The sequence below is a fragment of the Sinocyclocheilus anshuiensis genome, unplaced genomic scaffold (assembly GCF_001515605.1).
Source record: "Sinocyclocheilus anshuiensis isolate Anshui unplaced genomic scaffold, SAMN03320099.WGS_v1.1 scaffold4428, whole genome shotgun sequence".
NCBI lineage: Eukaryota > Metazoa > Chordata > Actinopteri > Cypriniformes > Cyprinidae > Sinocyclocheilus > Sinocyclocheilus anshuiensis.
Genome location: NW_015544593.1, coordinates 81,768 through 82,455, shown reverse-complemented (window position 1 = coordinate 82,455; position 688 = coordinate 81,768).

Genomic DNA, 688 nt, shown 5'->3' with positions numbered 1-688 from the left:
GCGCCTCCCGTGTAGTTCGGGGCTGATCCCTCACCTTTCTCATGATCATCCTTACCCCATGGAAGATACAGATTGTGTGGACAGGTGTTTTATACACCTAACAAGCTGACATTAGGAGTAACTTCTTAAAGTGACAGGACTAATCTGTGTTCCACATGGGCACATAACCAATCTGTGGGTGCCATTATTCTTGCTGGTTGGTAGGGGATCAAATACTTATTTCACTCACTGAAATGCAAATCAATTTCTAACCTTTATATGATGTGTTTTTTCTGAAATTTTTGGTTGGCATTCTGTCTCTATACGTTAAAATAAACCCACCATAAAAATTACAGACCCTTCATTTTTTTTAAGTGGGCAAACTTACAAAATCAGTAGGGGATCAAATGAACATTTCCCCCACTGTAAATCAATGAGATCTTTATAACAGTGCAGCAGATACTGACATGATGTCAATATATCAAAATATCAAAATATCAGTTGTCTCTATATCTCCAGTAATCTGTCTCAGTAAGATGAGATTGAAATGATCCAAACATATAATGCAGTGATTGAGAGCTGAAGAAATAAAGGCTCCTCAAAAGATCCTGAGGATCAGATTTGAGACTCTAAAACATGATTGATGGAGAATCAAGCAAAGCTGAGCTGCTTCAGTCCAGTAAGTGTTCATCTGGAGAAATTACTCCGG